General features: G+C 43.6%; 1 pseudogene; it reads right to left on the bottom strand.

The window, feature by feature from the left end:
- Positions 1-1,229: 1,229 nt before the first annotated feature.
- The window catches only part of LOC124966224 (uncharacterized protein C6orf136 homolog), a 35,071-nt pseudogene continuing 11,117 nt past the window's right edge, over positions 1,230-25,183 (bottom strand).

A 25,183-nucleotide genomic window follows, 5' to 3' on the forward strand; every position in this document is an offset into this window, starting at 1 on the left:
TCTTCCTCCTCCTTCTCCTCCTCCTCCTTCTCCTCCTCCTCCTTCTCCTCCTCCTCCTCCTTCTCCTCCTCCTCCTTCTTCTCCTCCTCCTCCTCCTTCTCCTCCTCCTCCTTCTTCTCCTCCTCCTCCTCCTTCCTCCTCCTTCTCCCTCCTTCTCCTCCCTTTTCTCCTCCCTCTTCTCCTTCGTTTCCTTCTTCCTCCCTCTTCTCCTTCTTCCTTCTCCTTTTCTTCCTTCTTCCTTCTTCTTCAGTTCTGGGTGTTCCTGTTGGTTTCTGAGTGTTTGATAGAATCCAGCTGCAATGCCCTCAGGTCCTGTGTTTTCTTAGTGGTGGTTTCACTTTGTTTCGTCAAAGATTCCACAGGAGGGAAAATATGGTTCTTACAGAGGCTGCTTTCACTGACGACTTCCAGTTCCACCCAGTTTCCTGCAGACATCTTTTGTCATTCTTCGTGGCTGCGCGATACTCCGTGGTGCATGTATCACACGTTTTCTTCCCCCTTCATCCTGGGCGGGTTCCACCGCACCCCCAGTGACTCACCACGACAAGCATGTGTGTGGGCCTCTCCGACGTTGACCTTGACTCCCAGGGTGAGTGCTGGGCTGGCACACGATGGCTCTGTTTGGAGAACCTCCGTACTGCTTTCCATAGTGACTGCACTAGTGGACCTTCCCACCAGTGATGTAAGCCTTCCTTTCCCCAAATCTTTGCCATATTTTAGTTTTTGTTCTCATACAGCCATTTTATAAGAGGGACAGAGAAAGTAGTTTTAATTTAATTAATAACAATTTTGTGGATTTTTGGTTTTAGATTGTAAAGAATTGTTTACATTTATTCTTGGAATATTTTGTAGATGTCTGCTAAGTCCTTTTGATTTGGGGCGTAATGAACTGTTTCTTGGGTCTGGATGATCTCTTGGTGAGTGTGGTGTTGAAGTCACCCACTGTTACCATGGTGGGGACCCTCTCTCTTTATGTCCCATAATGCACGTTTTATAAAACTGGGTGCTTCAGTGTTTGGTGCATGTATATTTACAATCATATCTCCTTTTTTTTCAGCCATATTGTTACTTTATTATTTACAAGTTGAACTACACAGCAGCTTTACACAGCATGAGATGGAAAGGAAGGAGAGAAGAGGGGAAGCAGCCGGCCCAGACTCTTGGCCACCTCCGCCTCCTTCTCTTGTGCGTAGCAAAGCCTTCAGTGCTGCTTCCGCCCCGTTCCTGGCTCAGACCTGGGAACACAGGTACCCTGGGTGCTGCTTCTGACAGCCCCAGGGCACCAGGGCTCCCACCAGCAGAGACTTCACAGGCGTTGAAGGTGAGTGTGAAGGCATCAGCGTGTCTAGGTGATGTCCACAGATGAGGCCACTGGAATTCAGGTAAAATGTGGAGTAGGCATCGGAGTTGGTTCGGTAAAGCTCCTCTTTGTCACGCTTGTAGAAACACAAAAAGAGCATGTGAATGGGAAGTCCTGTGAGCCTCCAGCAGGCCTGTAGGGCCAATTCTCAGGGTGGCAGGTCAGCTGCAGAACCTCCAACCCAAGTTGTGCAAAATGGTTCCAAGCCAGGAAGGGCTGAGGGCCAGTGACAAAATGTACCATGTCCGGCCCTTGGTTGGCATGCGCAGAATCTCGCTGATGAATTCCACATCCGGTGAAGGGAGAATAGTCATGGGAGTGAAGGAAGAGGGTGGGAAGCTCTTGTTTCAGCCTCTCGTACACGACAGCAAGGTGTTCCTCCATGCGAGGATCGCCTGAGGGGGTGGCGGGGGAAGGAAGGGCAGTTCCAGGAGCTTGGGAAGGGGTCAAAGCCCCAGGATGTGGGCAGGGAGGTCCCTGAGAAAGGCTCCTGAGCCCGTCTAGGCAGCGGCTGCGCAACTCTGGTCCTGGTCTCTCCTCCCCTTTTCCTGGAGGGAGAACCACCCTTGGTGATTTGAGGGCCTGGATCTGAGGAAGAGGTAGTGGGGAAGGCCCAGGGAAGGCCGGGAGGGAGGACATGGGGGTGGGGGGACCATAGAAGAGGAGATGATGGGGAGGTGGGGGTTGTGGGGTGGGGCCAAAGGGGTGGGGATGGTAGAGTCCGAGGAGAAATCTGGTCCTGGGGTCGAGCCTGGTGGGCGCGGAGGCAGGGGCCGAGACGCGGGGTGGTACCACTGGGGTGGTACGTGATCTGGGAGCGGAGGGCACCTCCCAAGTCCAGCTTCCAGTCTCCGGCCTCCTCACAGGGCTGAGCATGCCCCAGAGCCGGCTCCGTGAAGGGAAAGGGGTGGGGGTGAAGGGCCGAGGGGAGGGAAATGGAGATGTTGTGTATCTTCTTGCTGGATGGTTCACTTTACCAAGATGTACTGAGTTTCTTTTTATTTTCTGGCTGCTTTTGGCTTGAAGTTTCCATTGTGCAATGAATCTAGCTACTCCTGCTTGCTGTTGGATTCCATTTGGTTATAATATCGCTCTTTACCCTTGGCTGTCAGGCTGCAGATGTCTCTGCCTCTGAGCCAGCTCATCTGCCTCTTTTATTTGGAGAATTCATATTACTTACATTCAGTGTTATTGAAAGATATGTACAAATTCGCATCCTTTTGTTTCTCTTTGATTCTGTGAATATTGTGTGTTTATTTCTTTCTCCCTTGCTCATCCACTGAAACACTTTGGTTTATCTTCTTTTGCTGAGACCCATTTTTTCCTGTGCTCTTGGCTTGTATTTTTCTCGCTTCCTCATTTGCCCATAGGATTACTTTCGGTATCTTTTGTCATGATGGTTTAGTAATCATGATTCTTTCAGTTTATGCTTTTCTTGGAAAGCATTTACTTTTACAATTCTGAATGATAATTTTGTTGGATATGGTAATCTAGGTTGGAAATTATTGTCTTTCAAAGATTGAAGTATGTCATTCCCCACCCTCCTAGCCTTTAGAATTTCTGCTGAATAGTCTGAATTATTCTGATGGGTTTGCCATTGGAAGTGACCTTGTCAGTGACCTAGTGTTTCTTTCTTGAAGTTCTGAATAGTCTTTATTCTGTATTTAAGTTTAACTACAGTGACATGGAGAAGTTCTTCTCTGGTCATATCTATTTGGGGTTCTAAATCCACCCAGTGTCCTTATCACTCACAAGATTTAGGAAGATTTCTGCCATTTAGTGAATAGGGTTTCTCCTGAATAGCTTGACTCTCTCCTCTCTTCCTAAGATTTGAACGCTGGGTTTTTTAATGCTGTATATTAAGTTCTGATAGAACACAAGGCAGTATCTCTATTTTTTGCATTTCCTAAGGGCTGCTTTGTGGCATAAGGTCTATTTTTTTTAAGGTCTATTTTTGAGAAAGTTCCATGTGCTGCTGAGAAGAAAGTGAATCCGCTCATTGATGGTTGGAATATCCTATATATGTCTGTTAAGTCTAGGTTATTGATTGTGTTATTGAGTTCTATGGTTTCTTTGTGTAGTTTTTGTTTGGAAGATCTATCCAGTGGGAACAGCGGTGTGTTTAAGTCACCCAGAATTATTGTGTTGTGGTCTATGTGATTCCTGAAATTGAGAAGGATTTGTTTGATGTACAGGGATGCACCATTGTTTGGGGCATAAATATTTACGCTCGTTGTGTCCTCCTGATTTATGGTTCCCTTAAGCAGTATGAAATGTCCTTCTTTATCCCTTCTGACTAACTTTGGCTGGAAGTCCACTTTATCTGATATAAGGATGGAAACCCCCGCTTTTTTACTGAGTCCATGTGCGTGGTAGGTTTTTTCCCATCCTTTCACCTTTAGTTTGTGGATGTGTTTTTCTATGAGATGAGTCTCTTGCAGGCAGCATATTGTTGGGTCTTTCTTTTTAATCCATTCTGCCAGTCTATGTCTTTTGATTGATGAGTTTAGGCCAATAATGTTCAGGGTTATTATTGAGATATGATTTGTATTCCCAGTCATTTGGGCTTACTTTTGGTTTTTAACTTGACTTAGTTTCTCCTTTGAATGGATTTTCCTTTAAGGTAGTTCCTCCCTTTGCTGACCTCCATTGTTGTTTTTCATTTCCTCCTCATGGAATATTTTGTTGAGAACATTCTGTAGCGCAGGCTTTCTATTTGTAAGTTCTTTTACCTTTTGTTTATCATGGAAGGATTTTATTTCATCTTCAAATCTGAAGGTCAGTTTTACTGGGTATAGGATTCTTGGTTGGCAACCATGTTCTTTCAGAACTTGAAATATGTTGGTCCAGCTTTTTTTTAAAAGCCCTTCTAGCTTTTAGAGTCTGGGCTGAGAAATCTGCTGATATCCATATTGGTTTCCCCATATATGTAATCTGATGCTTTTCTCTCACAGCCTTCAAAATCCTATCTTTATTTTGTGTGTTAGGTATTTTCATTATAATGTGCCTTGGTGTGGATCTGTTGTGATTTTGTGCATTTGGTGTTCTGTAAGCCTCTTGTGTTTGATTTTCCATTTCATTCTTCAGGCTTGGGAAAATTTCTGATATTATTTTATTGAATAGGTTGTTCATTCCTTTGGTTTGTATCTCTGTGCCTTCCTCAATCCCAATAATTCTTAAATTTGGTCTTTTCATGCTGTCCCATAGTTCTTGGAGATTCTGTTCATGATTTCTTACCATCTTCTCTGTTTGGGCAACCATTTTCAAGATTAAATATATTGTCTTCATTGTCTGAGGTTCTGTCTTCCAAGTGGTCTAGTCTCTTGGTGATGCTTTCCATTGAGTTTTTTATTTGGTTTATTTTTTTCCTTCATTTCAAGGATTTCCTTTTTTTTTTTTTTTTTTTTTGAGCATCTCTATCTGTTTGTTGAAATGATCTTTTGCTTCCTGCAGTTGCTCTTTCAACTGCTTATTGGTATGATCTTTCATTGCCTGCATTTGCTCTCTTATCTCATCCTTTGCTTCACAAATCATCTTAATCATATATAATCTGAAGTCCTTTTCTGACATTTCTTCTACCATGCTGTCACTGGATTCTATTAATATAGAATCTAGATTTGTTTGGATCATTTTCTTCCCTTGTTTTTCCATGTTGTTCATGTATCCTCTCCTCTAGCAGTGCAGATCTGGGGTATTGTAGTTTCCCCCCATAGGCTTATAGTGACCCTATTGGTTTCCAAAACCTTTTCTGACAATGAGCTTCAAGTCTCCAGCAGGCGTCTCAGGATGGGATTTGCCCCACCTAAAGATCGGAGCTACGGCTTCCAGGATTATCCAAGATGGCTGCTCTGGTTTCCAAATGTGTTGGCAAATGGGGAGCTGCAGCTCAGGGTGTGGACGTGGTCAGCTGGAGGTCCTGGAGGTGGGGTGCGATCAGTAAGCTGGGGATCCTGGTGATAGGGCACAGTCAGTCGGTCTGGGGGTCCTGGTGGCAGGGAGCAGTCAGTCTACATGAGGGCCCCAGAGGCAGGGAGAGATCAGTCAGGCCGAGGGATCCTGGAGACGGGGCTCAGTCAGTCTGGCCAGGGTTCCTACAGGGCCTGGCTGTTGTCTCAAACCTGCAGGACTATGACTGTGAACTTCCAGGCAACAGCAGGCAGCTGGCGCTCCACTGGCGGTCAGCGATCAGTTTGCTGACTGCTGTGGGTGATCCGAGGTGAACCTCGGGTGGTGGATGATGGATAGGTGAGAGGCAAGCGATGGACAGGTGAGAGGCAGGCAAATGGCAGATGATAGGCGCCTGACAGTGATCTGCACTCAAAAAGTGTCTAAATGCTGGCAGACTGCAGGTGATCACAGCAGACAAATGGGGCATACAGCAGGGGATCGATAAGCAGCCAAAACTACCTCACCAAGAAACAGATATCCTCTGCTTGAAACCGGAGTTACGGAGCAACAAGGAATGCAGCCTCCCTCTAGTCTGCCATCTTGAATCTCCTATTAAGTTCATTTTTTATTTTTCTTACTGCCTGAATGTGTTAGTTCCCTACCTCTCTTCAAGGGCTAATATTCTTTCTCCTGTTTGATCTAGTCTATTGGTGAAGCTCACAACTGAGCTGGACTTAATGACGAATTTCCAAGGTATTTCCGAATCTTTGTTGACTTGATCTTTCACATCCTGTGGTGTCTTCCCTGATTCATTGAGCTGTTTATTTGTATGCTTTTGGGATTTGTTGGTCCTCTCGAACATCATCATTTTGAATGATGTTGCACCTTGTCCATTTCGATGTCCTTCACATCACTCAGTAGTGTTCAGAACTTCTGGAATCATGTTGCCCCGTTTTTTCACAGTCCTTATTTCCGTGTTGAGATTTGGCCATCTCTTGGGCCCCTCTCTTGTAGGGGGAGTCATCTCCCCAAGATGACTGTTGTGGTGTTGAGTTTCACTCCAACGGGCTTCAGGGCACGTTTCCCTCTTGTTTTGGGGCTGTGATGAGTCGGTTTTGACAGGGCATACTGGGGAAGAAACTGAGGGCTCTGCTTTCTCTCTAGGTATCCCAAGAGTGGGGACCCTCTGGTACTTGAGGCAGTTGAGCTGTGGGCAGCAGAGTATATGGGGAATGCTGACTTGGTTTCCCCTATAGACCTGTCCATCGTGTGTGGTCTGAAAGGTGTGGAAGTGACCCACACCAAAGTCCCTTGCAGAGTCTGCCATCTTTGCTGTTTCTCTCTGCTGATGCTGGGAGTGGGTGACCAGGATCAAGGTTCAGGATCCCCCCTGCCAGTGCCTGCTTGGGGCCAGTTCATCAGCTGGGGGCTTTCATCTCCCCTGCTCTTTAAGTTGAGGTACTTACCAAGGTTTAAGCAGGGCTGGGTCATGGGTGGAAAGTGATTTCTCTCTTCCCTGGGCTGGGAGTGTAGCTCAAGCTTGATCCCCAGCACCATGCAGAAAGAGCAGCAAATACCAACCAGCACGAGGCAGATACAGAAATAAAGTAAAACCAAGTAAAACCTACATTATGCACTATAGGAATGGATGGGCAAAACTAACATTGAATAAACTAAAAAGTTAAGAAACGGTAAGAGAGAAAAGACAGCAAGAGAAAAATTACAACATTCAGAAAAATGGGTAAAGTAGAAAGTGAAAGAGAGAACATGAACAGGAAGATGAGGAAATTTGAACATTACAAGTAGCCCGTTACTAGACAAAAATTAAAAATTATCCTTATAGCAAATGCAAAAAAGTATTAATATGAAAATACCACCTGCTTGGACGACAGGGAATGTTCACTACCTGTGCCAATTGGCTCTTTTGACATTTTCTTGGGCTTTGCATCTATTATGGTTTAGATATGAGGTGTCCCCCCAAAACTGATGTGAGGCAATGCAAGAATGTTCAAAGGCAAGGTGACTAGATTAAGTGAGTCCCCTAATTTGCATTGGTCCACTAATTTGGATTAACTGGTCAGTAATTGTTGGCAGGTGGGGTGGGACTGGGGGAAGTAGGTCACTAGGGGTGTTCCTTTGGTGTTCATTTTGCCCCTGGTGAGTGCGGCTGTTTCTGCCTCCTGGTGTCGTGTCCTGCTTCCCACTACCATGCCCTTCAGCCATGCTGGTTTGGTTCTCCTTGGCCCAGAGCCCTGGAATCAGCTGTCCATGGACTGAACCCCTGAGACCATGAACCAAAATAAAATTTTCCTCCAAGTTTTCTCATCAGGCCTTTAGGTCACAGCAATGTGAGACTGACTAGAACAAATGGTAGAAGTGGGGCTTCTCAGTAGAAGTGGGGCTGTTGCTGAGACTCACCTGACCGTGTCGTCCAAAAGCATTTGTGTCGCGCTCCCTGCCCGCAGAGAGACACGACACCTGGTTCTTTTCGGCCCTTTTATTGCGCGCACCCCCATCCTCCCAGTTCTTCCTTTGTTCCTCTCTTTGAGGAACTTATACTCCAATATATACAGTACTTGTAACCAATCAGCATTTTCGCACGAGGGGAGAGCATTAACAGATACAGGCAGCGAAGGCAGGCATATAGTGGACCTGTACTGTCCATCAGGGAGCTTAGCCAATCCCTGGAACTTCCTCAAAATAATGTCAGTTGTTTGTGCAAAAGTTAACTGCTCTGGCTCACTGCCAGGCGCCATCTTAGCCTTGCCACACCTAGGGCCAGGGGTCCGGCCGAAACCCCGACAGTTCCCCCTTTTCTCTTTTAAAAAGAAAAGGAAAGCTCGGGACCGTGCCTGTCTTAGGCGGAGTGGTCAACCACCGTCCTTACCCGTCATCGGATAACTGTAGAGCATGCTACAGCTCCTGTCTTAGGTCGGTACAGTGGTCACCTCCTTCCTTACCCGTCTGGCTAGCGATCCAGCATCGTGAGCCATACTTGTGGGGAACTGCCGGCCTCTAGGGCAGCCATGGCCTGATGGAAAATGATACGATCTCTAGCTTGATCTCGGCGTATGTGCATGATAAAGCGTGTGAGGAAGACAACAGTAATAACCATGAACATACAAAAGGCTCCCATACCTGCCCATTGTTTTACAAAACTGAAAGAAGAGGATAGCCAACTTAGCACTTTGGACATAGGGGCTACATTAACTCTAGTAGCATAGAGACTAACAATTTGAGATCTAAGAATAGCAGTAAGATATCAAATGTATAAGACCAGTTTGTTTGTAGCTGAGCAGACAAGATTCTAGACAAGTTTGTTGCATAGCTAAGGTTATGGTAAGCTACAGGTGTAACGCACAGTCCCGTCAGACGATAAATACATCCCACGTTTAACAGTTCTTGTAAGATGTCCATATGTTCTTGAAGTAAGTCCACTCGCTGGTTCATAAGGAGTATGCCTGCTGTTAGATGTTGGTTTAGGGTCTCTTTAGTCTGTAAGGCTGTAGCTATATTTTTGGCCAAGTGATTGACTGCTGTTGCTGTAGGTTTGGCAGTTGCTAGTGCTGCTGTTGCAGAAACCACTATTGCAGTGACCATAGCCGCTGTGATGTCAAATTCTCTCCTGTTTCTTGATAGCAACACTGGCAATTTTGCATCTGTAACAGAGACTGGGACTGGTAGGAAGGTAGGAACACACATTAAGTCTGCCAGCAGGAACCTACAAGCATTTTAACATTGAGAGATAGCACAAATCTGAAGTACAATTGAGAGAAGCAGTTGTTTTGTTACATAGTTGAACTGTTCCTCCTAAGAGACTAAAAAGAGGTAGTAAGTTAATTTATTCCGTGGAAGCACACAAACTGAGCCGCAGCTCCAGTAAAGCACCGGGTTACCCTTATTACCCAGAGTTAGAAAAAAACCCCAAACAAAGAGACAAAGAGAAAGTTTATCTTTAGGGGACCTGAAGGTCTCCTCTATTCCCCCTTTTTGTTTATAAAGAACATTTTTGAGGGTGAGATGTGTATGTTCAACAATACCTTGTTTTTGTGGGTTATAAGGTACATCTGTGGTTAGAGTTATTTTAATTTTAGTGAGGAATTGGTTCTTACCAATTTTAGTTTTTAAAGAAAAATTTAGACTTTATAACGTAGTACAAATTTTTAACAGTTGCTTAACCATAATTGTATAAACCCCTATTTTTAATAAAACTTAAGAGACACAAAGTTAAGAATGAATTGGTGTTTCTAAGAAATCCTTGTCATTTTACCATGTCATTTTACCATATAGATTAAACTTTGGCTTATATCAGAACATTAGTATTTTACCTTAGGAAAAACCTTAAATAGCTTTAGCTGTTTTACATACACACAACCAACTTAGTTACACACAGACTTGTTGAAACTTGCCCTTTGTTACACACAGACTTTTTTATCCAGAAACATTTTGTTTTCCTTTTTATTAAATACATTTTTAAACCCAGAACCTTTTATTTTCTCTTTCCTATTTGTTGACCCCTTTTTGTTTACATTTTGAAACAACTCTTATGAAATTTTTGAATTTAAATAAGTCACCCTATTTTAATAAGATTAAATATATTGTTGTTTATAGTACTCTTAATTGAAACACAGTTGAAACTTTTGGGACCCTATGTATATAGAATTCTACTTGTTAGGACATAACTTTTAGTAACCTTGTTTTTAGTTTAGTGATGACACAAAGCAATTTTAAACCCTTTTATTTACCATCCTATGAGAACACCAATAAGGTTTAAGTATGATACCCCATGGAATAAAAGGAGTTAAGAGTACCTGATGTTATTTAACAATTAGCATTTTAACTTTGTAAATTAACCAGACGTCTCTACAAACACATTTGAGTAATCCCATACATGTTAACTCCAATTTATTTATTTTATAAAAACCAAGATATCAGACAAGTGTCCTGAACAGGATCCGTTGCCTCTTTCCTGTTGAAGAAAAGTCCTAGAAGCAATTGATATTAGACATTGTTTAACATTAACATTTCATTAGTTTGACAACCTGGAGACTTGTAAGTTATTTTTAAAAATATTTTACTTTTATTAGTTTACCCAATTTAAATTGAACCCTTTTAAATCACGTGAATAAAAGTATTTGGATCCATTTTTAAATTTTAATTTTAAGAGCGCTCAGTTTTGATGCAGATAAGACATAACACCAGACAGTACGACATACAAATAACACAAAATCAAAGGCCTTGTAATTTATAGGTGAATGTTCATTGCAATGAAACAGCTGTTTAAAAAACTTCAGTTGAATAAAAAATAGAACTGATCAAAAATAAAATCATTAACCGAGGTATGTAGGATTAAAATTATGAGCTCAAAAATACAGCATTAAAGAAAAAAACAAAACAAAACAAGAATCCTGAAGAATAAGTCAGTTTTATGTAGCGGCCCAGGAATTTAAAACGGACACTTTTTTTTCTTCTTTTCTTCTTATCTTTAGGTTACCCCCCTTTTCTCCTTGAGACGCTGTAGTTACATTCCAATGTGGCAGGGGGAGGGAGGATCACCCAGGACTTTTTAACCCTTTTTTACCTGGTTGAGAAATCAGGTTAGGTTTGAATGTAGAAAATTATGAAACAATTATCTCCCAATACTTGTGGGGACTATGGCTACTATTTTATGTTCCCACTGTGGAACATTCCATGACTTTTTAGCAACTCCCTAAGAGGCTGTTGTATTTTAGTTTTAGACAGTTCTGTTCCTATGATTAAATCTTACAGCACTAAGAGCTCCGAGCACACAAACAAGCCACACAACAAACACAAAAATAACACACCACACACACAGTTTGGTACCACTTCATAAATTGAAACTAACTAATTTTACCGGGCAACGAACCTGCCTTCTGTGAACTTTTACCGGGCTTTCAGCCTATTAATCTTTCTCTGCTACCGGGCTTAAAGCCTATTAATATTTCTCTGCTACCGGGCTTAAAGCCTATTAATATTTCTCTGCTACCGGGCTTAAAGCCTATTAATATTTCTCTGCTACCGGGCTTAAAGCCTATTAATATTTCTCTGCTACCGGGCTTAAAGCCTATTAATATTTCTCTGCTACCGGGCTTAAAGCCTATTAATATTTCTCTGCTACCGGGCTTAAAGCCTATTAATATTTCTCTGCTACCGGGCTTAAAGCCTATTAATATTTCTCTGCTACCGGGCTTAAAGCCTATTAATATTTCTCTGCTACCGGGCTTAAAGCCTATTAATATTTCTCTGCTACCGGGCTTAAAGCCTATTAATATTTCTCTGCTACCGGGCTTAAAGCCTATTAATATTTCTCTGCTACCGGGCTTAAAGCCTATTAATATTTCTCTGCTACCGGGCTTAAAGCCTATTAATATTTCTCTGTTACCGGGCTTTCTAGCCTTACTTACTTTATTACTTTATTGCTTTATTATTTTATTACTTTATTACTTACCACTTAACTTACCCTTGTCTGTGAAAAATTATTGCTCTTTGGCTCCCGGGTTCCGGCACCACTTGTCGCGCTCCCTGCCCGCAGAGAGACACGACACCTGGTTCTTTTCGGCCCTTTTATTGCGCGCACCCCCATCCTCCCAGTTCTTCCTTTGTTCCTCTCTTTGAGGAACTTATACTCCAATATATACAGTACTTGTAACCAATCAGCATTTTCGCACGAGGGGAGAGCATTAACAGATACAGGCAGCGAAGGCAGGCATATAGTGGACCTGTACTGTCCATCAGGGAGCTTAGCCAATCCCTGGAACTTCCTCAAAATAATGTCAGTTGTTTGTGCAAAAGTTAACTGCTCTGGCTCACTGCCAGGCGCCATCTTAGCCTTGCCACACCTAGGGCCAGGGGTCCGGCCGAAACCCCGACACATTTGGAGCTGGTTTGCAGGGCGAGGAATCTGGAAAGTTTAGTGATGTAAGCAGAGACTGAGAGGATTCTGGTGGGAACCAAAGACCAGAATGCCCATAGTACTTTGGACAATGAACTGTGGGCTGATGAGGTTGCGGAGGCTATTGGAAATTGTACTTGATGCCATTCGTGTTATAGTCCAGCTAAGTTGCTTGCATTTTTCTTGTGTTCTGAGACCTGCAAGTTTGAATTTTAAGGTGATGTGCTAATTAAACTGGAGGAAATTTTAAGGCAGCACAATATTAGGCAGTCACATGAGTATTGCTGGAATCTTTTAGCTAAGTTTACTCTGATAATCAGGAGTAGAAAATGGAATAAAGGTTTTAAAAACTTGCAATTGGACCAGAAAAGTGCAAGCAAAACCAGAGGCAAGGAAGTTGTGGTTGCTTAAGAGATTACAGCCACTAAAGAGATGCTAAGTGCTTTACCCAGAAAAATTTATCAAAGATAGCTTGAGAGCACGTCAGGGATTGGCAGCCCCACACCCGTCTCAGGCTCAAAGGTATAAAAGTAAGAATTCCTTTGATAAGAGAGCATGGAGGGCATCCTGCTTGTACTGGGGGGGGCTAGGAAGATTTTTCACTGTGCTCAGCCACCCAGGCACTCAGAGGCAACTGCAGTCAAGGTCCCAGGAGGCTTGGCTACTGCTTGAGATGGTGCAGAACTGGGTGTGAGCACATGGTGCTGGTTCTGCAGGAATGCAGGTTGCTGGAGTCGGGGGTCGAGGGAGCTTCCAACAGGATTTCAGAGGCAGGCCTGGGAAGCCAGGCAAAGTGAAGCAGGGTTGGACTCCCTGTAGGCAGCCCCTGAGGGGGCATGTGTGGAGATGTGAGAAAGGCCTCAGCCACAGCGGGAGTCCTGAGATGGAGATGCCAGTGCCGTGGGATATGTGGTGAGGGAAGCAGCAGGTACAGAGTAGAAACAAGCAGAGAGAGACTGTGTGCTGCAGCCTGCAAGGCCAGTGATGGACCTGCACAAGCCCTCTGGAGAGGACATTATGATGTCACGTGCCAGATCCTGGAGAAGGAGCTTCAGGGCTTGTTTGCCCAGCTGAATTTCAGTCTTGATTTGTTCCCATCCCTCCCTTCTGTGCCCCTAGTTCTCCTGTTTGGAATGCAAACGTTTACTGTATGCCATTATGTATTGGACACATGTGACTTGCTTTGGATTTTTTTTTAAAATTTATTTTTATTGTAAACAAATGGGATACATGTTGTTTCTGAGTGTACATGGAGTTAACAGCATACCATTTGCATAGTCATACATTTACATAGGGTAATGGTGTTTGATTCATTCTGTTATTTTTTCCTTCCCCGTACCCCTCCCACTCCTCTTTTCCCTCTATACAGTCCCTCCTTCCTCCATTCTTGCCCTCTTCCCACCCCCATTATGTGTCATCATCCACTTATCAGTGAGATCATTTGCCTTTTGGATTTTTGAGATTGGCTTATCTCACTTAGCATGATATTCTCCAATTTCATCCATTTGCCTGCAAATGCCATAATTTTATTATTCTTTATGGCTGAGTAATATTCCATTGTGTATATATACCACAGTTTCTTTATCCATTCATCAATTGAAGGACATCTAGGTTGGTTCCACAGTCTGGCTATTGTGAATTGAGCAGCTATGAACATTGATGTGGCTGTATCTCTGTAGTATGCTGATTTTAAGTCCTTTGGGTACAGGCCAAGGAGTGGGATAGCTGGGTCAAATGGTGGTTCTATTCCAATTTTTCTAAGGAATCTCCACACTGCTTTCCAGAGTGGCTGCACTAATTTGCAGTCCCACCAGCAATGTATGAGTGTACCTTTTTCCCCACATCCTCTCCAACACCTATTGTTGCTTGTGTTCTTGATAATCACCATTCTAATTGGGGTGAGATGGAATCTTAGTGTAGTTTTGATTTGCATTTCTCTTATTACTAAAGATGGTGAACATTTTTTCATATGTTTGTTGATTACTTTGTAGATCTTCTTCTGTGAAGCATCTGTTCATATCCTTAGCCCATTTGTTGATTGGGTTATTTGTATTCTTCGTGTAGAGTTTTTTGAGTTCTTTATATATTCTGGAAATTAGTGCTCTATCTGAAGTATGAGTGGCAAAGATATTCTCCCACTCTGTAGGCTCTCTCTTCACATTGCTGATAGTTTCCTTTGCTGAGAGAAAGCTATTTAGTTTGAATCTATCCCAGTTATTGATTCTTGCTTTTATTTCTTGTGCTATGGGAGTCCTGTTGAGGAAGTCTGGTCCTAAGCCGACATGTTGAAGCTCTGGACCTACTTTTTCTTCTATAAGATGCAAGGTCTCTGGTCTGATTCCGAGGTCCTTAATCCATTTTGAGTTTAGTTTCGTGCATGGTGAGAAATATGGGTTTAGTTTCATTCTGTTGCATGTGGATTTCTAGTTTTCCCAGCACCATTTGTTGAAGAGGCTATCTTTTCTCCATTGCATATTTTTGGCCCCTTTGTCTAGTATGAGAAAATTGTATTTATTTGGGTTTGTGTCCATGTCCTCTATTCTGTACCATTGATCTACCTGTCTATTTTGGTGCCAATATCATGCTGTTTTTGTTACTATTGCTTTGTAGTAGAGTTGAAGTTCTGGTATTGCGATACCCCCTGCTTCATTCTTCCTGCTAAAGATTGTTTTAGCTATTCTGGGTTTCTTATTTTTTCCAGATGAATTTCATGATTGCTTGCTCTGTTTCTGTAAGGTACATCATTGGGATTTTAATTGGAATTGCATTGAATCTGTATAGCACTTTTGGTAGTATGGCCATTTTGACAATATTAATTCTGCCTATCCAAGAACATGGGAGATCTTTCCATCTTCTAAGGTCTTTCTCAATTTCTTTCTTCAATGTTTTGTAGTTTTCATTGTAGAGATCTTTTACCTCTTTGATTAGATTGATGCCCAAGTATTTTATTTTATTTTTTTGAGGCTATTGCAAATGGAGTTGTTTTCCTCATTTCCCTTTCAGATGTTTCATCGCTTGCATATAAAAATGCTTTAGATTTATGTGTGTTGATTTTATATCCTGCTATTTTGCTGAATTCATTGATGAGGTCTAGAAGTTTTCTGGAGGAGTTTTTTGGATCCTCTAAATATAGAATCATGTCATCAGCAAATAGTGACAGCTTAAGTTCCTCTTTTCCTATATGTATCCCTTTAATTTCTTTAGTCTGCCTAATTGCTCTGGCTAGAGTTTCAAGGACAATGTTGAATAGAAGTGGTGAAAGAGGACATCCCTGTCTTATTCCCGTTTTTAAAGGAAATGGTTTCAGTTTTTCTCCATTAAGAATGATGTTGGCTGTGGGCTTAGCATAAATAGCCTTTACAATGTTCAGGTATGTTCCTACTTTCCCTATTTTTTCTAGTGTTTTGAGCATGAAAGGGTGTTGTATTTTGTCGAACACTTTTTCTGCATCAATTGAAATAACCATATGATTCTTATCCTTAAGTCTGTTGACATGATGGATTACGTTTATTGATTTATGGATGTTAAAACATCCTTGCATTTCAGGGATGAACCCCACTTGATCGTTGTGCACGATTTTCTTAATATGTTTTTGGATACGGTTTGCCAATATTTTGTTAAGGATCTTTGCATCTATATTCATCAAGGATATTGGTCAAAATTTTTCTTTCCTTAATGTGTCTTTTCCTGGTTTGGGTATGAGGGTGATATTAGCTTCTTAGAATGAGTTCGGTAGGGTACCCTCTTTTTCTATTTCCTGGAATACTTTGAGAAATACTGGAATGAGTTCTTCTTTGAAGGTCTTGTAGAACTTGGCTGAGAATCCGTCTGGTCCTGGGCTTTTCTTGGATGGTAGGTTTTTAATGGCTTCTTCTATTTCATTGCTTGATATTGATCTGTTTAAATTGTGTATGTCCTCCTGGTTCAGTTTGGGAGGAGCATATGTCTCTAGAAATTTGTCAATGTCTTCGGTAGATTCTATTTTGTTGGAATACAGATTTTCAAAGTAGCTTCTCATTATGTTATCTCAGTGGTGTCTGTTGTGATATTTCCTTTTTCATCATGAATTTTAGTTATTTTTGTTTTCTCTCTCCTTCTCTTTGTTAGTGTGGCTAAGGGTTTGTATATTTTGTTTACTTTCTCAAAGAACCAACTTTTTGTTTTGTCAATTTTTTGAATTGTTTCTTTTGTTTCAATTTCGTTGATTTCAGCTCTGATTTTAATTATCTCCTGTCTTCTACTACTTTTGCTGTTATTCTGTTCTTCTTTTTCTAGGGCTTTGAGCTGTAATGTTAGGTCATTTAGTTGTTGACTTTTCATTCTTTTCTGGAATGCGCTCCATGCAATGAATTTTCCTCTTAGTACCGCCTTCATAGTGTCCCAGAGATTTTGATATGTTGTATCATCATTCTCATTGACCTCTAAGAATTTTTTTATCTCCTCCCTGATGTTTTCTGTTATCCATGTTTCATTCAATAGCATACTATTTAGTCTCCAGGTGTTGGAGTAATTTCTGTTTTTATTTTGTCATTGATTTCTACTCTCAGTCCATTATGATCTGATAGAATACAAGGCAGTATCTCTATTTTTTTGCATTTCCTGAGGGCTGCTTTGTGGCATAACATATGGTCTATTTTCGAGAAGGTTCCATGCGCTACTGAGAAGAAAGTGATTCTGCTCGTTGATGGATGGAATATTCTATATATGTCTATTAAATCTAGGTTATTGATTGTGTTATTGAGTTCTATGGTTTCTTTGTTTGATTTTTGTTTGGAAGATCTATCTAGTGATGACAGCGGTGTGTTTAAGTCACCCAGAATTATTGTGTTGTGTTCTATTTGATTCCTGAAACTGAGAAGGATTTGTTTGATATACAGGGATGCACCATTGTTTGGGGCATAAATATTTACCCTCGTTATATCTTCCTGATTTATGGTTCCCTTAAGCAGTATGAAATGTCCTTTTTTATCCCTTCTGACTAACTTTGGCTTGAAGTCCACTTTATCTGATATAAGGATGGAAACCCCCGCTTTTTTACTGAGTCCATGTGCGTGGTAGGTTTTTTCCCATCCTTTCACCTTTAGTTTGTGGATGTGTTTTTCTATGAGATGAGTCTCTTGCAGGCAGCATATTGTTGGGTCTTTCTTTTTAATCCATTCTGCCAGTCTATGTCTTTTGATTGATGAGTTTAGGCCATTAACGTTCAGGGTTGTTATTGAGATATGATTTGTATTCCCAGTCATTTGGGCTTATTTTTGGTTTTTAACTTGACTTAGTTTCTCCTTTGAATGGATTTTCCTTTAAGGTATTTCCTCCCTTTGCTGACCTACATTGTTGTTTTTCATTTCCTCCTCCTGGAATATTTTGCTAAGAATATTCTGTAGCGCAGGCTTTCTTTTTGTAAATTCTTTTACCTTTTGTTTATCACGGAAGGATTTTATTTCATCTTCAAATCTGAAGGTTAGTTTTGCTGGGTATAGGATTCTTGGTTGGCAACCATGTTCTTTCAGAGCTTGAAATATGTTGTTCCAGGCCCTTCTAGCTTTTAGAGTCTGGGTTGAGAAGTCGGCTGCTATCCGTATTGGTCTCCCCCTATATGTAATCTGATGCTTTTCTCTCACGGCCTTCAAAATCCTATCTTTATTTTGATTGTTAGGCATTTTCATTATAATGTGCCTTGGTGTGGACCTGTTGTGATTTTGTGCATTTGGTGTTCTGTAAGCCTCTTGTATTTGATTTTCCATTTCATTCTTCAGGCTTGGGAAATTTTCTGATATTATTTTATTGAATAGGTTGTTCATTCCCTTGGTTTGTATCTCTGTGCCTTCCTCAATCCCAATAATTCTTAAATTTGATCTTTTCATGCTGTCCCATAGTTCTTGGAGATTCTGTTCATGATTTCTTACCATCTTCTCTGTTTGGGCAACTTTATTTTCAAGATTAAATATATTGTCTTCATTGTCTGAGGTTCTGTCTTCCAAGTGGTCTAATCTGTTGGTGATGCTTTCCATTGAGTTTTTTATTTGGTTTATTTTTTCCTTCATTTCAAGGATTTCCTTTTGGTTTTTTTTGAGCATCTCTATCTGTTTGTTGAAATGATCTTTTGCTTCCTGCAGTTGCTCTTTCAGCTTATTGGCATTATCATTCATTGCCTGCATTTGCTCTCTTATCTCATCCTTTGCTTCACAAATCATCTTAATCATGTATAATCTGAAGTCCTTTTCTGACATTTCTTCTAACATACTATCACTGGTTCTATTAATATAGAATCTAGATTTGTTTGGATCATTTTCTTTCCTTATTTTTTTTTCATGTTGTTCATGTATCTTATCCTCTAGCAGTGCAGATCTGGGGTATTGCAGATTTTCCCCTATAGGCTTATAGTAGCCCTATAGGTTTCCAAAACCCTTTCTTTAAGGGGAGATCAATATTAGCAGTGCCCAATTCAGACACTATGCAATCCTAGACCAAATAGCCCCTATGAGGACAATAACAATATTGTCATAATAAACAGAATGAGTTCAAATATTATCTTCAGTAAAACAAACAGATTTGCAATAAGGTCTGCAGTTTCTAATGGAGGACAAAGAGGATGCAGAGGGATGTAGAGTGTGGCTGTTAATGGGATAAGAAAAGATTATATAGAAGTTCTAGATAATAGAAAGGGTGAGAGTGTAATCAAAAGAAATTGGATGTTAGCATGCAAAAAAGGGAGAAAGAGACTCTGAGGGAAGAGGTAAACAAAAGGAAAAGAGAGCAAGAAAAGTAAAGAAATAAAAACAAATTTTTTCTATAAGGAGAAAAAAGAAAATCTACAGTATAACAGTCATATAGTAATGAAACCTCCCAGTGTTCAGTAGCCTGATGCATGAGAGGTACCTGACAATGAGCTTAAAGTCTCCAGCAGGTGTCTCAGGATGGGATTTGCCTCACCCAAAGATCGGAGCTGCAGCTTCCAGGATTATCCAAGATGGCTGCTCTGGCTTCTAAATGTGTTGGCAAATGGGGAGCTGCAGCTCAGGGTGTGGACGTGGTCAGCTGGAGGTCCTGGAGGTGGGATGTGGTTGGTCAGGCAGGGGTCCTGGAGGTCCAGTGTGTTTGTTGTCGTTGTGGGATCCTGGAGGCCAGGTGCAATCAGTTGGTCTGGGGTCCCGGTGATAGGGCACAGTCAGTTGGTCTGGGGGTCCTGGTGGCAGGGAGCAGTCAGTCAGTGTGAGTGCCCCAGAGGCAGGGAGTGATCGGTCGGGCTGAGGGATCCTGGAGACAGGGCTCAGTCAGTCTGGCCAGGGGTCCTACGGGGCCTGGCTGTTGTCTCAAAATGGCGGCAGCCACGTGTAATCAAACCTGCAGGTACTGTAACAGTGAACTTCCAGGCAACAGCAGGCAACTGGTGCTCCACTGGTGGTCGGCGATCAGTTTGTTTGGACAATCGGGAGGTGAACCTTATGCGTTGGGTGATGATAGGTGTAAGGCAGGCGATGGACAGGCGAGAGGCAGGCAAATGTCGGATGATAGGTGCCTGACAGTGAGCAATCTGCACTCAAAAAAGGCGTCAATGTGCTGGCAGACTGCAGGTCATCACGGCAGACAAATGGGGTAAACAGCAGGGAATCGATAAGCAGCAAAAACTGACTCATCAAGAAATATTTCCTCTGCTTGAAACCAGAGTTACTGAGCGACAAGGAACGCAGTCTCCCTCTAGTCCACCATCTTGGATCCCCCACCTGCTTTGGATTTTTACAAGAGAAAACATCCTTGAATTTGCTTCGAGTCCCATGAGATTTGGGGCTGGTACTTCTGGGCAATGCAGGAATGTTATACCATGGGACTCTCGGAAATGGACCAAATGTATTCTGCTCTATGAGATGGGCCAGGGGCAGAATGTTCTGGTTCAGATATGCGGTGTCCCCCAACAGCTCAGGTATGAGATGATGTAAGAACATTCAGAAGTGAAATGATATTAGGAGAAGTGTAACCTAATCAGTGAATTAATCTGCTGAAATGGATTAACCGGGTCATAACTGTAGGCAGGTGGGAAGTTTCTGGATGAGGTGGGTCACTGGGGCCTGTGCCTCTGGGACTTACGTTTTGTCCCTGGTGAGGAGAGTAGACATATTCATGTTCTCTCTCCCCTCCCTCTGTCTCCCCTCCCTCCCTCTCTCCTCTCCCTCTCTCCCCTCCCTCCCTCCCTCTCTCTCCCCTTGCTCCTCCCTCTCTTTCCTCCCCGCCATGAACTGAGCTGATTTTCTTCACTAACCCTGATGCCATGTTTGCCTCATCTTTGTCCAAGAGCTATGCACTGGGCCATCCATTGACTGAATTCTCTGAAACCACAAGCCCCTGATAAACTTTCCCCCCACATTGTTCTCATAGGGTGTACGTTCACAGCACTGAAAAGCTGACTAAAACACCTGTTAGAGATGGCAAAGGCTGATGTCGTTCACCCCGGACTCTTTCTTTATCTTGCTTGGCAGGTGACCAGCAGGATGGCTGGCACCAGAGTCGGTGGGTAAGCTCTAGGCTGCCCTGCTCACTAGTGCTAGCCATTGTGGAGCACGAGGTTCCTGCAGCTCAGGTGAATTAGAGAGATTCCCAGCCAGGGCTGTCACCGCTGCTGCCGCCTCCGGGGCTCTGCCCGCTACGTGAAGGCTTCCCAGAAGGTGGGTTAGCCATCTGCACTGGGGAGCTGCTAGACCCAGAAGGTGGGTTAGCCATCTGCACTGGGGAGCCTGCTAGACCCAGCAAAGGTGGGTTAGCCATCTGCACTGGGGAGCTGCTAGACCCAGCAAAGGTGGGTTAGCCATCTGCACTGGGGAGCTGCTAGACCCAGCAAAGGTGGGTTAGCCATCTGCACTGGGGAGCTGCTAGACCCAGCAAAGGTGGGTTAGCCATCTGCACTGGGGAGCTGCTAGACCCAGAAGGTGGGTTAGCCATCTGCACTGGGGAGCTGCTAGACCCAGAAGGTGGGTTAGCCATCTGCACTGGGGAGCCTGCTAGACCCAGCAAAGGTGGGTTAGCCATCTGCACTGGGGAGCTGCTAGACCCAGCAAAGGTGGGTTAGCCATCTGCACTGGGGAGCTGCTAGACCCAGCAAAGGTGGGTTAGCCATCTGCACTGGGGAGCTGCTAGACCCAGAAGGTGGGTCAGCCATCTGCACTGGGGAGCTGCTAGACCCAGAAGGTGGGTCAGCCATCTGCACTGGGGAGCTGCTAGACCCAGAAGGTGGGTCAGCCATCTGCACTGGGGAGCTGCTAGACCCAGAAGGTGGGTTAGCCATCTGCACTGGGGAGCCTGCTAGACCCAGCAAAGGTGGGTTAGCCATCTGCACTGGGGAGCTGCTAGACCCAGCAAAGGTGGGTTAGCCATCTGCACTGGGGAACCTGCTAGACCCAGCAAAGGTGGGTTAGCCATCTGCACTGGGGAGCTGCTAGACCCAGCAAAGGTGGGTTAGCCATCTGCACTGGGGAGCTGCTAGACCCAGCAAAGGTGGGTTAGCCATCTGCACTGGGGAACCTGCTAGACCCAGCAAAGGTGGGTTAGCCATCTGCACTGGGGAGCTGCTAGACCCAGCAAAGGTGGGTTAGCCATCTGCACTGGGGAACCTGCTAGACCCAGCAAAGGTGGGTTAGCCATCTGCACTGGGGAGCTGCTAGACCCAGCAAAGGTGGGTTAGCCATCTGCACTGGGGAGCTGCTAGACCCAGAAGGTGGGTTAGCCATCTGCACTGGGGAGCTGCTAGACCCAGAAGGTGGGTTAGTCATCTGCACTGGGGAGCTGCTAGACCCAGAAGGTGGGTCAGCCATCTGCACTGGGGAGCTGCTAGACCCAGAAGGTGGGTCAGCCATCTGCACTGGGGAGCTGCTAGACCCAGCAAAGCTCTGCCAACAGCTCCTGCACAGTGGGACCCTCGGCTGCGTCTTCGGCCACCTCTTCCTGCTAGGACCCCTTCTCGGTCCTGCTCCCTCCAGGGCACTGGCCTGCCGTCCACTGCACACACGGACTTTGCGGTGGACCATTTCAGTTGTATTCCTCCAGAGCCAACTGGGTGCCCAGGCGGCTGCCAGCCCGGCAGTGTCGTGACAACTGCAGCCCCGGGGACTGGAACACACAGGGATTCCATTTCCCTCCGGGCGGCCCCACTGCAGCGCTGCCGCGTGGGCTGGGACTTGCTGGGGACTTCTCTAGCACCAACCTCTTCTGCAGACATCCGGGCAGCTGGGTTCTGACCGCCCCTGTGACCAGGCCACGCCCTGCTGGTCCGTCCGTGTCCCTCGCCCTCGCGCCTCTGTGCTCTGCTGCCCCGCTACCTGGGCACCGTGGCCCAGGTCGCGCGTTCTGCTTCCCTGCTCAGAGGGCCTGTGTTCTCCAGGTCTCGGTCCACTTTCCAATGTCCACCTGTCACCCAGTTACCCACCTTGGTGAGCAGCTGCTTTCTAGTCTTTTTTTATCCCAATTTGTGGAGAAGTGGGTAAGCGCTCGCTGACGCTGAGGTGTCACCTGTCCATCTTCCCACTCTGCTTTAACGGAACACTTTGTCACCGACTCCATCTCATTCCTCACTTTTGGTTTATTCAAGCGTTCTATTTGACTCCCTTTTGGGACTTTGTACATATTCGGGAATGCATTTCATCTAGGTTTTCTACTTGTTGATTATGGCTGTTGATGATAGGCTTTAGGACCCTTCGTCTTTCTATGGCATCCATTCTAAGGTCTCCATTTTTATCTAACTTTATTCAAGACCTCATTTTTCTGAGACTGCTAATGTTTTTTCAAATTTCTTTTCCAAAACCAGCTTTTCTTGATATTTTTGTATTGTTTGTTGTCTTCATTTATTTCTGCTCTGATCTTTATTTTTCCTTGTACTGTTGGTGGATTCATGTAGTTCTTGTTTTTCCTGATCCTTGAGATGCATTGTGAAGTGGTCTTTCTGTGTTTGTACGTGTGGATATTTATTGCTATGAACTTCCCTCTTAGAACTGCTTTGGATGTATCCTGTAAGTTTGGTACATTGTTTCCATTTGCACTAGTCTCAAACTTTCTAAGTTCTCTAATGATTCATTGTTTAGGAGAATAACTTAATGTCCATGTATTTATACAGATTCCAGAGTCCCTTTTGTTGATTTGTTTTTATTCCATTGTAGACAGAAAAGAAACATTTGTTGCTTTTTTTTTCTTTTTTTCTTTTTGTACTGGGGATTCAACCCAGGGGTGCTTAACCACATCCCTAACCCTTTTCATATTATCTGGAGACAGGGTCTTGCTGAGTTGCTTAGGGCCTTGCTAAGTTGCTGAGGCTGATTTTGAACTTGAGATCCTCCTGCCTCAGCCTCCTGAGTCGCTGGGATTACAGACATGTGCCACAACACTTGGCTACTCTAGCAGCATGTTCTGATTCCATGTTTCTAAATTTGAGTGTATTTCATAGGTTTCTGCTTTGTAGTTGTCCGTAAGGCTTATTAAGAGCATGTCAGTTACAAAAGATTATTTTAAACATTAGCTTACTGTTCCAGGAGAAAAGGAAAAATCTATACTACCTCCACCCCATTTTGAATTAATTTACAATTTATAACTTATATACCAAAAAGTTGTGGTTATTTTTTCTTTTAATATATACGTGGTGCTCCACATGTATATTGTGATATTAGAATTTTTAAATTTTGTCTAGATGCTTATTTTTGCCTGTGGGTTTTATATCTTCAGATGTTTTCATGTTACGTGTTAGTATTCTTTTCTTTCATTTTGACCTCCCCTGAGCATTTTTAAAGTGTTTTTATTTATTGGTTCTTTTTAGTTTCACATAACATTAGGATTCATTTGCCATGATTATAACTCATGGCATATAATTTACTGATTTAGTCCCCAGTACGTCCCATTTCCCACCCTCCCCTCCCCGCTGGTCCCTATCCTCAGCTGATTTCCTGCAGTTCACTTAGTTTTACAGTGTCCCATGAGCCTCAGAGGATTTCATTTTTTATCTTTTTAAATGTTGCTACTAATTTCACATGTTCAGTCTCAGCTTCACCAATTCTTTCTTTAGCATGATTGAACCAGCTAATGAAGCTTTCTGTTGCATTTTTTAGCATAGTCACTATATTGTTCCTGTTTAGTGTTTCTATTTTTGTTTCCATGTGTCAAATTCTCTTTTTTTTCCACATCATTTTTTCGATTTCATTTATCTATGTATTTTTTTAACGCATATATTCTTGGCATTCTTTTTCTTATAACTTACAAATTTCTGTCTTGGGAGGTTGTTGTTGGGACTCTGGATTTCTGTCATTTCCTGGGTCTTTGTAGTCTTGTGTCCTCACACTGGTGTTGACATGCTTGCAAAGGCAGCCACCTTTGCTGACTTTGCCGACATTCTCTGGAGGTAATAGAGCTTCACTGCTTACACCTGCCTGGGAGTCTTGCTGTGAGGACTGTAACATCCCCTGGTGGTGGAACTTGCTTTCAGGTTTTCTATGCACCCGGGCTGCTGCCTGGGCTCTGTATTCAGATGTGGCAGCTGGCTTTGTTCTGCTGGTTGGTAAGACCACTAATTGGGCTCTGGAATTGGACTGTGCTTCTGGGTTGGCCCTGCAATTACCAGTGAGTCAGCTTGGCCACGGGGTGTATTTTGGTGCGTCCTGGCCTTTTGTGCTCCCTGGGCCGGGTCCGGATGTGATCTTCGTGGCCGTACAGAATGCTGTTTAAACTCCAGGAGTCGGAATCTAGTGCCTGTTTTTTCTGTAGTTCACAGCATTGGCCTTCTCTGACCCTGGATGGGGTCTGACAGCGGTCTTGTTGGAAGCAGGGGCAGCTGCGTAGGTTCCCAGGATGACAGAACTGTTGCCTGGTGGCGCCTTCCCTGAGCGGGTCCAGCATGTAATCTTAGAGGCCACAGGGGGCAGTCCTTGAGCTCCCGGTGTGGAGGACCTGGCTCCGGACATGGTCTCCAGGACCACAGGGGCCCCAGTTGAGCTCCCGAGTGCAGCTGAACCGTCACCGGGTTGCTGTCGTGAGTTTTGGCTTTGGTAGTGCCC

This window comes from Sciurus carolinensis, chromosome 16 (assembly GCF_902686445.1).
Source record: "Sciurus carolinensis chromosome 16, mSciCar1.2, whole genome shotgun sequence".
NCBI lineage: Eukaryota > Metazoa > Chordata > Mammalia > Rodentia > Sciuridae > Sciurus > Sciurus carolinensis.